The following is a 14,769-nucleotide window of genomic DNA, read 5'->3' as shown; positions in this document are numbered from 1 at the left end:
GTTTGTCTCCACCACTCGATATGGCAGCATTTCGCAGGCCAGAAGCTTGGCTATGCTGGCTGGCTGTTACTGCCACGGCCCGGGGGTCATTTGCTGGCAATTTCCTCTTGTGCTCAAACATCTCAGAAACAGACAACTCAACCGTAGCGCTGCACACCGAAGGGCTGTTGGTTGTTGTGTTTGATGAACACTGGGAGACCTCAAGAGCACTAGTCCGGAAAGTGACAGTGTCAGCATCGTCTGATGTTTGTGAATGTTGTGAACCACGCAATGGCTGGGCTACTGCTGCTGCTGAGGCGGGTCTGGTGGTGAGTCTGGTGAACCCAAGGGAGGCAGTGTTGCTGGTGGTACCCTGTCCTGCCGCGTTTGCCCACAGAGTGGGATGTTTGGATAGAATGTGGCGGCTCATGCTGGTGGTGGAGAGGTTGTTAATACTTTTCCCCCTGCTCAGGCGGGTCTTGCACACCTTGCAAATCGCCATGGTAACATCCTCAGTGCAGTCTTCAAAGAAAGCCCAGACTTTAACTGGCTGAGGACTCGGACCTCGTGCGTGATGTGCTGGTGCTGCTTAACCCACTGCTGGACGCTTGAGAGGTCATCCAAGTAATTATCTGGTCCTGTTCTTTTGGATCTGTGAGGGTTGTTGTCCTGGACAACATGGGCAGTATTGAGTGGGTTTTCTTGGGTGCTCCCCTGTGGCCTGTACGTGAACCGTCAGGGGAAACACCTCTTCCCTTGCCCCTCCCTCTTTCACCGGATTTCTTCCTCATTTCACTTATCCTTAAAGTACACGCTGACTGGCAGCAGTACAGTGGCAGTACAGAAATGCTATACAGTGGTGGGTGAGCGGTGTACCACTATTGTCAGCAGTGACACAGAGCACAATGCTATACAGTGGCGGGTGAGCGGTGTACTACTGTTCCCAGCAGACACAGAGTGGAAGTAAACACAATGCTATATAGTGTGGCTGAGCCGTGTACACAGAGTGGCATTAAACACAATGCTATATAGTCTGCTATATAGTCACCCCGAACAGGGTGATGTTCTGCAGAACCCGAACAGTGGCAAACACTGTTCGCCCAACACTACTGGGAGGGAACACAGATTTTAGTACCTAAACACACGATACAACATGTTTTCCGGGGTCGGACTCTGAGGCACATACAGATGGTCCCGATCATCATCCTCATCATACAACTCTTCTCCTGAGTCTGACCCACCCACCACCTCTGCCACCCCAACATCCCCAGACACAGACCCCTCATCGTCCTCAACATTAACTTGGGATGCTGGCCTGAGCCAGACCTCCTCCTCCACATCAGGCCCCATCATCTCCTCAATGGCAGCCCTCATTAATCGCTCTGGCGACGGACTGATGGACACAACGTTCTCCTCCGGGGAGGGCTGCTGCTGACCACTGGCTGCTGGGGTGGATGTTATAGCTTGCGTGGGGCGTTGGCTGTTGCTGTTGTTGGGAGTGCTGCTCACAGCGGAGGTCTCTGGGGAACTCATGTTGAGCTCATATAGTGGTTGACGGTGAGTGGAGTATTACTGATCCCAGCAATATACACACTGACTGGCAGAGTACGCAATGCTATATAGTGTGGCTGAGCGGTGTACACAGAGTGGCAGTAAACACAATGCTATATAGTCTGGCTGAGCGAGCGGTGTACTACTGTTCCCAGCAGAATCAGAGTGGCAGTAAACAATGGTATATAGTCTGGCTGAGCGGTGTACATAGAGTGTCAGTAAACAATGGTATATAGTCTGGCTGAGCGAGCGGTGTACTACTGTTCCCAGCAGAATCAGAGTGGCAGTAAACAATGGTATATAGTCTGGCTGAGCGGTGTACATAGAGTGTCAGTAAACAATGGTATATAGTCTGGCTGAGCGAGCGGTGTACTACTGTTCCCAGCAGAATCAGAGTGGCAGTAAACAATGGTATATAGTCTGGCTGAGCGGTGTACACAGAGTGTCAGTAAACAATGGTATATAGTGTGGCTGAGTGGTGTACACAGAGTGTCAGTAAACAATGGTATATAGTCTGGCTGAGCGGTGTACACAGAGTGGCAGTAAACACAATGCTATATACTCTGGCTGAGCGAGCGGTGTACTACTGTTCCCAGCAGACACAGAACAGTAAACAGAATGCTATATAGTGTGGCTGAGCGAGCGGTGTACCACTATTCCCAGCAGACACAGAACAGTGAACAGAATGCTATATAGTGTGGCTGAGCGAGCGGTGTACCACTATTCCCAGCAGACACAGAACAGTAAACAGAATGCTATATAGTGTGGCTGAGCGAGCGGTGTACCACTATTCCAAGCAGACACAGAACAGTGAACAGAATGCTATATAGTGTGGCTGAGCGAGCGGTGTACCACTATTCCCAGCAGACACAGAGTGGCAGTAAACAGAATGCTATATAGTGTGGCTGAGCGAGGTACACAGAGTGGCAGTAAACAGAATGCTATATAGTGTGGCTGAGCGAGCGGTGTACCACTATTCCCAGCAGACACAGAACAGTGAACAGAATGCTATATAGTGTGGCTGAGCGAGCGGTGTACCACTATTCCCAGCAGACACAGAACAGTGAACAGAATGCTATATAGTGTGGATGAGCGAGCGGTGTACCACTATTCCCAGCAGACACAGAACAGTAAACAGAATGCTATATAGTGTGGCTGAGCGAGCGGTGTACCACTATTCCCAGCAGACACAGAACAGTGAACAGAATGCTATATAGTGTGGCTGAGCGAGCGGTGTACCACTATTCCCAGCAGACACAGAACAGTGAACAGAATGCTATATAGTGTGGCTGAGCGAGCGGTGTACTACTGTTCCCAGCAGACACAGAACAGTACACAGAATGCTATATAGTGTGGCTGAACGAGCGGTGTACTACTGTTCCCAGCAGACACAGAACAGTACACAGAATGCTATATAGTGTGGCTGAACGAGCGGTGTACCACTATTCCAAGCAGACACAGAACAGTGAACAGAATGCTATATAGTGTGGCTGAGCGAGCGGTGTACCACTATTCCCAGCAGACACAGAGTGGCAGTAAACAGAATGCTATATAGTGTGGCTGAGCGAGGTACACAGAGTGGCAGTAAACAGAATGCTATATAGTGTGGCTGTGCAAGCGGTGTACTACTATTCCCAGCAGACACAGAGTGGCAGTAAACAGAATGCTATATAGTGTGGCTGAGCGAGGTACACAGAGTGGCAGTAAACAGAATGCTGAGCGAGCGGTGTACTACTATTCCCAGCAGCGACACACAATGACTGGGGGGGACCCTGGCTAGCGTGGCTGGAGCGCGAACTACCCTGCCTGCCTACCCAAAGCTAAACCCACAGACAAATGGCGGAGATATGACGTGGTTCGGGTATTTATTTACCCGAACCACGTGACAGTTCGGCCAATCAGAGCGCGTTCGGGTCCGAACCACGTGACCCGTTCGGCCAATCACAGCGCTAGCCGAACGTTCGGGGAACGTTCGGCCATGCGCTCTTAGTTCGGCCATATGGCCGAACGGTTTGGCCGAGCACCGTCAGGTGTTCGGCCGAACTCGAACATCACCCGAACAGGGTGATGTTCTGCAGAACCCGAACAGTGGCGAACACTGTTCGCCCAACACTACCTGAAACACCAAGAAAAACAAACCTGAAATAGCAGCAGAGTATTGGTGATCACAACATTACTGACACTACTTATCATCAGCACCTGGCTCCCAAACTAACTGAGCTGAATGAATTCTGCAAGTACCTGCATGCACGGGCATTACATATAGGACACTGTGAGTTCTCCCCTCTCGACCATGTATTGTCATCAAGGACCCCACTGACTTCAGTGTGGCCACTTACATAGCTCCCAACTGTCCCTCTCTGGGAGCCCTGTCCCTCTTTCCTCCTCATTTGTCCCTCTTTCAGGACTTTGTCCCTCCTTCTATGTAAATATATATATTTCTCAACTAAAAATGTGTTTGATTGACTCTAAACTTTATTCCCATCCTTTAAATTGATATATTACTAATTTTAAGATATTAATATGAAGGAAAAAGAACCAGAATAGAAAGGGCCAGTGTGGTTTGATTTATAAAACAACATACTTTTCTTATAAAATCTTAATGATATGCGTGACTAGGGGTGTGACAGGGGCGTGATCAAGGGTGTGGCAGGGGTGTGGCTTAAGTGTCCCTCTTTCTCATCTCAAAAAGTTGGGAGGTAGTCACTTACTGCCACTTCATGCTCGCATACGTGGTGGATGGGGTGTTTGGAACAAACATTTTCACACCACTGTTTCCCGTGGCCGGGTGTAAGTGGTGTATGCCATGGATTCTTAGGGCCTGTTCAACTTTCAAGTAATGTGACGATTGGCACAAAAGTATTTTCAGAACTCTCATAAACTCTATGTAAAGTGACACATTTGTATACCTGTGCCAATATGACACATGCAGACATTTCAGCAGATGTATTGCTATTCTGGGGGACTCACAGTCAGTTCACACTATGACACGCCCAGCTATAGTGGGCAACCGATTGTTTGCGATCCATTGTGCTATACCCGCTCTGATGATCCTTGTGCATCACTTGGTGCAGGGCCAGCTTAAGTTTCTATATCCCCTCATCCTTATCTTCCCACCGTATGCTTTGCTCATGCTGCCCCCTAGACATAACAAATGTCCTCCAAACTCTAAACATCTAGGGGTTTGCATGTCATCTCCCTGCCATGCACTGAGGAGGACCAATAGTCTAAACAGGCTGTCTGCATGTGGGGTTGATGTGGCTCTGAAACATGTATAAGCTATAGCACTCCCCCCTACCTGACAGCCGTTTCGTGAGGGCTTCACATCATCAGAGGTCTTCTGGGGGTGCAGGGAGGCCTCACAAAACGGCTGTCAGGTGGGGGAAGCGCTTTCCATCGGAGGCTTCCTCTGTTTATACCATCTGCTGAAGAAATAAACAGTTTATGGTGAATTTACGCTGGTGCCCGCCCTGAGCTGTTTTCTGCTGCAGTTTGTATTGCATGGCGGTGGCACAGTGTAGTGTAAACCAAGCCAATGAAGGTGATTTAATGCGGTCTGGTCTGGATGCTGAGTGCTGGTCTTCTCTACTACATCTAGAACTTTATAAGCTATAGGCTGTCTATACATTGGCTATCATTCATAAAGGAGCTGTCGGTAAGGGGAATCAATGCGTGAAAACAGCGCTGCTGGTATTTTAGACGGTAGCAGTGCGGAGATTCCCTGAACTAGGCTGGCGGTGGGCAGGCGGAGACACGGAAGCTGCCGAGTTGATACATTTCTCCGTGTTCCGCTCTGCTGCAGCTGCCTGGGAGGTCTGTGTGCCTCCATTCACTTACATTGGTATCACCACATCAGAGGGAGTGGTACTACCCGACCTGACACCGCTTGTGGTGATCTTCATGAATTAACATTTTGCTACATTTTTTACAACAATCACCGCACAAGGCGGTGATTTATCACTCTGCTCGGTAATGTCATTTTTTCATGCGGAAAGAGCCTTTATGAATGCTGACTTTGCCGAGTGGTCGGTAAAGTCAGCTGTTTTATGCATTTCCGCATGCAGAAATGCTTTATGAATGATAGCCAAAGTGGGTAACCGCAGTCGCTCACTTAGGGCTCGTTCACACCTCGGGCGTTTTCACCTATTTTTTAGTGCTGGTGATAGTTCATATCAGCGCGTTTTGTCTGCTTTCCGCTCAGCAAAGCGCTGCCTGTACTATTTTTATGGTAATTTTTGCTGCAATGGGAGGTATAGGAAAAATGCAAAATGCTCACAAAATCGCATAGTGCGGCGATTGCGTTATCGTTTTCATGAATAAATACGTTGTATTTATTCATTTCCTGGTGAAAGAGTTAACTTCCTGAGTAAAGTCAGGAAGTAAAAGAACAGAATCGCTCTGCAAAAGCGCTTAGAAAAGCGCTTTGCAAAAAATCGTAGTGCGCAGGTGAGCGCCGGGAGGGGGGAAAAAATCACTCACAAAATTGCAAAACGCTGGCCTCAGCGATTGCGATTTTAGATGTGAACAATACCTTAAAGCTGAATTTTCGCAAACACCATGGGCTTGATTCACTAAACCATGATAACTCAAATATCACACCTTATCAGAGTAGCATAGCGATTGCTACAAACCCACAGAGGCTCAGGGCAGGGCGAGTGCCATTGCCAATTATCAGGCATAAGTTTATAGCGCTCGCTATGCTACTCTGATAAGTTAGCACGGTTTAGTGAATCAAGCCCCTTCTGTTTTAAGAAGGTGCCTACGGCCACACCACCCTGAATGCGCCCGACCTCGTCTGTTTTAAGAAGGCAAACTAAAATGACCTGTCCTTATCCTAGAGGTGAAAAGTAAAACAAGAGAAATGAGGACGTGAATCAAGCCATGTGTAGCAGATTTATAGAGGAGAGAGAGACAAGCACAGGCAGGGTGGATCCTATGAAATACCCCCCAGGGCAAGGAAGTCTGTAGAGGACAAAGGAAGCATGACCGCCGATAACATTAACATCAAGCAGTAAAGTTCTAATAATAGAGGGCAGACTGGTAATTGCATGGATGTCATTGCACTTACACTTTATACTGACAGGTGCACTTTCTCCATAGAGCTGCAGGAACTTGGATGTCTGCCCAGAGTTCTACCTAATGCTGGCTTACATTGGGATTTACTTTATTCTTCTGTTGTTTCTCTCGCTCTCTCATCTAAAGAACAAAATAAAAAAATAAAAAATAAATAAAAGTCCGCCTTGCTGGTCTCTCCATACATTTGCCCTGAACCTAGACAATCACCGCTGCTCCGCTAACCTGTTTATCAGCCGCTAGTCCACACAAGTCATTGTGAAGCAAGGTTATAAAATCCGCAGAACATATGTAAAGACAATGCAATGTTCTATATATGTGGAGATATTCCTTTGATGAACGGCGCCCATCTCTGGCCCGTGGGTGTATTGTTTGTAGAGCGCTGATCTCCATCGCGCTGTGATCTCCACGTCTCACGCTTATAAGAGATTGGATCTGCTTTATTTACATCCTGTGCACAAGGACATGCATCAGAGGCAACGTTCCGCCTGCACTCACTGCTGCGTAGGGGTGGTCGGAAATGCAGATTTACGATTCCGATGGAATTACGCCTTCTGACGTGTAGCATTCCTAATTCCGTGAAATTCCCCGGAAATCAGAATCTACGAATTCCACAGAATTCTTTTTGTTGTTAAAGTTTGTTATGTTGATTTTTACATTCCGCGTAATCTGCTGTATTTCGCCGATGTACGCTATATTACACTCTGCAGCTCCAAATGCCAATCGTGGCACACTTCCAAATCATCTGATTGGCCAAGTCTTGTAATTGGCTTAAAGCTCCCTCAGCATACCGATCTCGGGAATACACTATTCTGGGGAATTGATTTTTGTTATTGTTGCTAATAACGTTTGTCAGTTTGATATCTAAATTTCATGGAAACCCCTATATTTTGCGGATGTACGCTATATTATGCGTAATCCAAAATTCCGGATGCTTGGTACTCGGAACACCGCTTCGCTCCTGGAAATGCGGTATTTTGTGGCATTCCGGTTTCTGTACTCCTATTTCCAAATACTGTTTTCAGCTTTAGAAAGCTGGTTTGTGGTCGAAAACACAGAAATCGGAATATCACTCAATTTGAAAGCTCATCCCAATCGCAAAATGAATAAAACAATTACAAGCTTATATGTTTAATATTGTGTTTAGGGTTGATAAATGTCCTGTAAGAGGCTTAACATTTGATTTGTACGCTGGATAATTTTGGCACCATTTGTAAAATAGAATATTGTCTTTCCAAAACAATGCCTTTCTCCTTCCTAACTCAAAAATGTAACCCAAAGTAAATCCCTTCCCCTAACACTAAATCATTTCGGATGCTTTAAGTGGACCCGAGCTCTTGCAAAGGACAGATTGAAAAGTGTTCATTCCACATAGAAATGCTGTAGAAATCAGCTGCACTGAGCTATGTATGTTTATTTAGAACAGTTGAATGTAACAAGTGTGTAATCAGTAGGCATGACTCACAGTGCCTCAGCACTGCTGTACAGGAAAGACAGATGCTTTAACCCTTCCTCTGTTCCCCGAAAGTTCATCCAGCAAACCAGCAAAGGGCTTTTTTTTTTGGGGGGGGGAGGGATTTCTGTGCATCACAACAAAGAATTTTGTTCCCTGATTGTTTTCATACTGTCCCTAATCTTTTAGAGCAGAGTGGAATTTCTGAGCTCAGATCCACTTTAACTCTAACTTCCCTCTAAACATTAAGGTACCCTTAAAGCAGGAGCGTAACTTGGGAAGCCCAGGTCCCCCAGCAAAATTTAGCAAGCAAAGCCCCACCATCACCCCTTACCCCATCCGTGCATGTAATGTGCTTGGACAGGTAGCTGCAGTAGCGCACTAACCCAGCACAAACAGACGCGGGCCGTGGATGCTAGTCCTGCCTCCCAGTGATGTCCACCTACTGCTATGCTTCCAACTGCCTCCAGTTAGTTGCAGCACCATGGGCCTGATTAGGAGCACAGGAGGTGCTCAGGAAGCATGGCAGTAGCTAAGCTACAGTGTGTGGATATGTACCAATCTCGCTTCCCTGCAAGGGTATGCTCCTCCAGCCAATCCCCCACTGCACTAAGTGCCACTGGAGTGGAGACCTGAAATGCTTTAACTTTTTTAATCAGCAAAAAAATAAATATTTTTTAAACAGTTTTTTTTGTAAAATTACTTACCATATAAGGTTACCCCCACCCCCGAAGCTAGTAACACCAGGTGGCCATTGTTACCCCTGTACCCAGATAGCAGCATTCAGGGGCCTTTAGTCTTCTCCCCTTCTCCCCAACAATAGCGGCAATAGTTGACCTCCTTCTCCCCTACCCTCAGAAAACAGCATTAGACAGCCATTTCCTCCCCCCCCCCCCCCCCCCCCACCAAATGGCAAAGCACTGGATGGCCTTCGTCTTGACTCACATATAAGCCCCCCCTCCCCATAGCCAGATGTGCCCCAGGATCAGCATCTGTATCTCAAGAAGCCACTGATATCATAAATATAAGACACTGCGATTGCCACACAGGAAGAATCCCCGATCATTGCACAGCTGACATGTTGCTTGCAAACGCCGCTCCACAAGCCAGGGGACACAGGTAGTCTGGAGCAGCGCACTCAGCACACCATGCTGCAGGGGATGGGGGGCACAAACACAGCAGGGCGCAAGCTGGCAAGAGCAGGATTACTAGTGCAAGATCCTTACACTCCTCTGCCAGTAACAAAACCTGCTCCACCCTCTGTTCTATGTGCTCAACTGACTCCCATATAAGCCGAGGGCCTAACCTGTCAGCACATTTTTATGCTGAAAAATTGGGCTTATACACGAGTATATACAGTAAGTGTAAAAGGACCCTTAGGGTTAGGTGCCAGGAAGGGTTTTTTAGGGTTACACATCACCAGGGGAGAACTTAGGGTTAGGCATCAGGAAGATGGTTTTAGGGTTAGGCGTAAGGGAGGAGTGTCAAAAAAGGGGGTTGGTAAGGATTAGGTACCACCAGGGATGGCTTTAGGGTTAGGCATCAGAGGGAAGTGCGCTCTTTAATATCTTCCCCTCTAAATGACTTTGTGTCGGCCCTGGTAAGGTGACTACATCTCCCATCATAAATTCCACATAGCCTCTTTATATCTTCACTGAAAGATTGGTCCAGCACAGCTGGGGGGTGGGAGATAATAGGGGCCCAATTTAGTTGACCTGAGATTTAGTAAGATTTATGTCTTGTCTACAGATCTTCCTCAGGATGTGACAGGTCCTCTTTATAAAGGATATTATTCTCTGCAGTCCCTGTAGTGGAATCTTCTTTGTATTAATGACATGGCCCCATAATGAACACTGCGACGTAGCGAAAATTTCATTTAAGATGTTTTGCCATGATTGACTTCTCAACATTCATTTCGTCGACTCGGACGGTAGCGTTATTACTTGCCGCAGATATCACTTATAATTGACACCGCTCCTCTGCTAAGCTCCCTGCTTTTCACCTGATGTTATTGAATGACGAATAATGTCATTTACCTCGAGTGCTGCAGAGACCCAGGTGACCAGGGAAGAGGCTGGCGCGAGATGTGCCTTTCCCGCAATGAGATGCAAAAATATATTAAATCCCTGTAGCAATAAATGGATGTGTGATGGGGTTTGTGTTTCCGAGGGGAGAAGCAGCGAAACTAAACTGCAGAACAAGCCATTGTCTCAGTACGGAGATATTTAAAGGGATACTCCGATGCAACAACGCCAAAGGAAGTATAAACGCAATCCTTTGACTGTGCTTGTAAATTGAAACGTAGACTTACCTCCAGGCAGAGAAGTAAATAATGTCATCTGTAGTGTAGCCATCCGAATGCTCAAAGGCGACATTGTTTGTGCACAGTTTAAGGTCTTGCATTAAAAACATGACATTTTGAAAGCAGCTGAGCTGAGGGAGTTAAAAGCAAGCATTGTAGAAGGGGGTGGGGCCAGGGCAGATTCTAAGTTAAATTGCACACAGGGCGAGGGTGTTAAAATTGACCCCCACCCCTGTGGACTTGCAAACCCTTACTCTTTAGGGACAGTCACACAGCCACAGGTCACAAGTAAGTCTGCCTACTTACTAGTGACCAGCCGCTCATCCAGGAGGAAGCAGGGACCAGGAAAACACACAGGTGTAGAGAGCCCGGAAAGCCGACTCCTCCATGGGCGCCACGCACTGACAGCCTGCAGTACCGCTACATGACATCAGGTGTCATCACACGGTTGTGACAGCCTGCAGTACCGCTACAGGACATCAGGTGTCATCACGCGGTGGTGACAGCCTGCAGTACTGCTACAGGACATCAGGTGTCATCACGCGGTGGTGACAGCCTGCAGTACCGCTACAGGACATCAGGTGTCATCACCCAGTGGTGACAGCCTGCAGTACCGCTACAGGACACCAGGGGTCATCACGCGGTGGTGACAGCCTGCAGTACCGCTACAGGACATCAGGTGTCATCACCCGGTGGTGACAGCCTGCAGTACCGCTACAGGACACCAGGGGTCATCACGCGGTGGTGACAGCCTGCAGTAACGCTACAGGACATCAGGTGTCATCACCCGGTGGTGACAGCCTGCAGTACCGCTACAGGACATCAGGTGTCATCCCGCGGTGGTGACAGCCTGCAGTACCGCTACAGGACATCAGGTGTCATCACATGGTGGTGACAGCCTGCAGTACCGCTACAGGACATCAGGTGTCATCACACGGTGGTGACTGCCTGCAGTACCGCTACAGGACATCAGGTGTCATCACACGGTGGTGACAGCCTGCAGTACTGCTGCAGGACATCAGGTGTCATCACGCGGTGGTGACAGCCTGCAGTACCGCTACAGGACATCAGGTGTCATCACCTGGTGGTGACAGCCTGCAGTACCGCTACAGGACATCAGGTGTCATCACACGGTGGTGACAGCCTGCAGTACCGCTACAGAACATCAGGTGTCATCGTGCGGTAGTGACAGCCTGCAGTACCGCTACAGAACACCAGGTGTCATCACACGGGGGTGACAGCCTGCAGTACCGCTACAGAACATCAGGTGTCATTGTGCGGTAGTGACAGCCTGCAGTACCGCTACAGAACACCAGGTGTCATCACACGGTGGTGACAGCCTGCAGTACCGCTACAGAACATCAGGTGTCATCGTGCAGTAGTGACAGCCTGCAGTACCGCTACAGGACATCAGGTGTCATCACGCGGTGGTGACAGCCTGCAGTACCGCTACAGGACATCAGGTGTCATCACGTGGTGGTGACAGCCTGCAGTACCGCTACAGGACATCAGGTGTCATCATGCTGTGGTGACGTGATGATGACCTGACGTCTGACGCAGGCAGCCCAGGAGGAGTCAAGGATCGCGCTGGTGATCTTCTTCCATTTGGCTGCACCGCACGCCACCAGCTCCCTATCGGTTATGTCCTTCTGCCTGCACCCCCCTTCTTCTACTTGCTGGTCTGCACCCAGGGCGGTTGCCCTGCCCGTACTGCCCAAGAAATGGGCCTGGGTGGAGCACAGACTGAACTCTCTGAACAAACTGCAGTCTATAGAAATGAAGGTCTGGGATACATATAGTGTCAGCTTTTACATAGGTTTTCAAAACACTCCTGAGAGATAAAGAAATGAGATCTTATCTTAGTAGAGGGAGGCATCTAGATAATCTCAAGTTTACAGGATCTTTGTGGTGCCTACCATTCCAGCGCGGAGTCCCTCTTGCAAGTTGCAAACGTCTTTGCTGGTTTTGCCATAAGGAGGTCGTTGGTAGTAAAATCCTCCGATCTCCAATGTCCAGTGTCAGTCCCTCCACCGCATCCACCACCACATCTACAACACAAGCACCATAGAAAGTTTTCACATCCATTATCGAAGGACACAGAGGTTTGCATAGCAGACGGCAGAGCGGCAGACCGACATTCACTATGCAATCTTCTAAATCGGATTTTTTTCTTTTTTAACTGGGGTTTAAATAAGTTACAAACATACAGATCACCAACTTATTTCATTAAACGGCTTGCGCTGTGATGTTGTCGGGCTGCTATTTAAATGTTTAGCCTGATAATGCAACAACATGTGAGAGAATTCCACACTGCAAGATTGCTTTTACCATCGTAATTGATGAACAGCTGTGCTTTAATAGACTATCAGGAAGAGCTTCAGTGATTACTCCTTAGGATGCCCAAAGTGAGGCGCCATAGGGGGGCTGAGAGGAAGAACTGTTTAACCTTTCTGTGACCGGACAAGTCTGGGGAAGATGGCTGGACCAGTATGGATCCCCCAGGGGGCATTGGGGTACCAGGTGAGAACGTTCCTCCAGGCTACACAAGATAGACCTCGAGGAGTATTTAAAGAATTTCCTGAGTTATATCGGTTATTTCAGTTGCCTCTTCTATCCGTACAATAGCTTTGTATCTTGTGTTTAAAGCGACAGCAACTGCTCTGAGTGTATTAAGTGATAAAGATGCTAATCCTGCATTCAAAACTTTCAAAACTTTTTCTGCTGTTATGGTTTGGAGTTATCACATACTTTAGGAGCACTGCCCCTTTAATTGCCATTGTCAAACAGTTGCATGCTGGGGGTTCTTTTTATCTATAATATATTCCTCCTCTTCCATTTATTTCCCTACTTAGCTGCCTATCTGAAACTCGATCCTCTGCTCACTTGTGTTTACAAGCAAGGCTGAGGTGACTCAGCGATTGGTGAAAAGAAAAAAAAAGTAAAGGGCAGAAATGACATCAGGATTTAGCCTCAAACTGTGGGCAAAAGACATGGTTGCCACCAGGAACAGAATTCTCTTCATTTACCATGTAAAATTTACTGAAATCAAAACGTGGACAGTGCAATACATCTGTTATGTAAGTAGATCAAGTATTTATCTACATATGTGTTTTTTTCCTGGCATAGTATGGTTAATCCTACTGCTTTAAACCATCCTTAAGTGGGCTTGTTGTTCCATTCCCAATGGAGTCCACAGTGGTGACTTCTTTAGGCCAGGGGTAAAAAGCACCCAGGTTTAGATAAAACTAGGTTAAAATCAATAAAAATGCAAAGGATGAGGTTGCTTACCTCGATGACGACAGTTACATAAGACAACAAGGTTTCATTGGTCAAAGCCCGCTTCCTCAGGCCAATACAAGTGGCAATTAGCAGATAGCCGGGTAGCATTCAGCACCTCTTTAGACCAGGACTTGCCCACTTTCTTGTCTTTGGAGATGTCAAGAAAAGATACATTCTAGGGAGAATTATATCAGGTTAAAACCTCTCACCCCATTGTTGGAGGCAGAATTGTGTATAATGAAAAAATATATCCAAATGAACCTTTCAGATGCAGTTATGTGGCCATAGGCTGGTTCTCTTTTCAAATTTCGGACTGTAAGATAAAGCATGGAATACCGTCCTGTGCCATTTAGGCCTCACTAAATAACCATCCAGATTTGTTGCCCTTACTGGGTTGTTTTTCATTGATAGGAAATGAGCAGAGGGTGCAGTTGCAGAAATGTCCAGTAGGGAGGAGCACACCAGGCATCTGTGGTGAGAGCTGTCTCTGGCTCTCTTACAGAAGTCACCATCATTGGATGTCAATATTTAAAAGCTCTCCACGGTTATAAACACAACAGGGTGGTGCGCGAAAGACCGGCCTGGTTTCCTGCCACAAGTTAGTATACAGGTTTCCGTGCGCCTCTTACTCTATCCCTGCTGTGTGTGTCCTCTCCAGATTAACTGTAGCCTGGGTCACCTGCATTTGCTGCTGTATGACAGCCATGCAGCACACAGAGGCTGGCCGACACCTGCCTGTACACTCATGGCAGGCAGCCAGACCGGTCTTTTGTACACCACCTTGTATAATTTGCCAGACACCTGCAGCACTTGCACATGACACAGCATGATCCCTCTGTCTATTTCAGCCTCTGGCTCCATTAGGAAGTGACATATCATGGATACAAAATGGCCGCCACCTCAGTACACATCACACATCAGACTTTTGCATCAAAACAGTCACCGCCGGATCTGACGCAGCCAAAGAAAAATACATTCTCCCCCATATCCTACCAAAAGAGGATAAAATAACAGACACCAGCCTGTGAGGCACATTTTTTTCCTCGGTTCAGTCATAACACCCTGTTTTAATCTTGGATAATTTCACTGACGTATCCCTAGGCCTCAGATGGGATTACAGCTGAACTGATAG

At 47.5% G+C, this 14,769-nt stretch overlaps 1 long non-coding RNA gene across 1 annotated transcript; it reads right to left on the bottom strand.

Annotated features, from left to right (window-relative positions):
- Nucleotides 1-6,584: 6,584 nt before the first annotated feature.
- Nucleotides 6,585-13,848, bottom strand: LOC137532213 (uncharacterized). Its single transcript, XR_011023885.1, has 3 exons — nucleotides 13,647-13,848; nucleotides 12,275-12,406; nucleotides 6,585-6,726 (listed from the first exon to the last, which is right to left on the bottom strand). It is a non-coding gene; the product is annotated as an uncharacterized lncRNA (long non-coding RNA).
- Nucleotides 13,849-14,769: the final 921 nt, after the last annotated feature.

Source organism: Hyperolius riggenbachi, chromosome 9 (assembly GCF_040937935.1).
Source record: "Hyperolius riggenbachi isolate aHypRig1 chromosome 9, aHypRig1.pri, whole genome shotgun sequence".
Taxonomy (NCBI): domain Eukaryota; kingdom Metazoa; phylum Chordata; class Amphibia; order Anura; family Hyperoliidae; genus Hyperolius; species Hyperolius riggenbachi.
This window is presented reverse-complemented; position numbering and strand designations above follow the sequence as displayed.